Genomic DNA, 1,067 nt, shown 5'->3' with positions numbered 1-1,067 from the left:
TATTATCTCCTCTCATATATTTTTTTAATATGAAATATTTTTTCGGAGAGAAAAATTATTAAAATCAAAAATCCTCGTTTCATTATTTGATAAAAATCACATATGAAAACCGGAAAATCTTCAACTCTCTCCGAGGGTCCTTGAGTTGCTTGGGATTTCGAGGATTGCAGAACGAAAATGCAATAAAATATGATATGCATGATTGACCTATGTATAACATTTCAAATGGAAAATTTAGATGTTACAGGTTTCAAACCCCTTGAAAAAGGAACTACCTACCCCCACGTGGCGCGTTTGCCACCCTGAGAATGAACGGTTGGTGTCTATGTGGCCCAAGCGGCCAACATCGAGATTCGTGCATTGAGAATTGACTATAGCACTTGCATCGCGCCGGCTCTATATCATTTTTTGTATGGAGAATTCCTAATAAGCATTAGAGTAAAGAGGACATCTCATTTTTTTCCTATTATATGACTTATTAAATTTGGAAATCTCCCCTAGATTTCCTCCTTTTCAAATATTTAAGCCAAGAAAAAAGGATCTTTCGTGTATAATCTTGTATAAGCTTGAATGTTTTTTATTTTCAAGGGAAAAAACTTGAAGTTTTGTCTCAAAAGGTTTTTTATAGAGAAAATTAGGCGAAAGTTGTCCTGAATAATCCGAAACACGAAACCAAGTTGAAACAGGCTCTGCTAAACTTTCCTGTTTTCCAACTAGTTCCAACTGGTGTACAGCGAAAAGCCGGAGGAGATCTGCGCCGCACATCGACCAAGACCGACTCGACCGAATAGCCTTGCCACACCAAAAACCCTAGCCCGCACAATCCTCCCCTCTCCGTCCTCCTCGCGCCGTCCCTCCAGTCCCTCTTCGTGCCCCCGCGCCGCCGACCACCGAGCAGCCATGGCGAATCGTAAGTGACGCCAACATCTCGTCCGTTCCGCTCCACGCCCTATCTTATTGCACGCTTTTAACTCTGGATGCCATCGGGTGGTTGGTTGGCTCATGTGCAGCAGCACCGGCGGCGGGAGGGAAGTCGTTCCTGCAGGCCATGTCGACGGTCACCGAAG

Source organism: Triticum dicoccoides, chromosome 2A, assembly GCF_002162155.2.
Source record: "Triticum dicoccoides isolate Atlit2015 ecotype Zavitan chromosome 2A, WEW_v2.0, whole genome shotgun sequence".
NCBI lineage: Eukaryota > Viridiplantae > Streptophyta > Magnoliopsida > Poales > Poaceae > Triticum > Triticum dicoccoides.
This window is presented reverse-complemented; position numbering follows the sequence as displayed.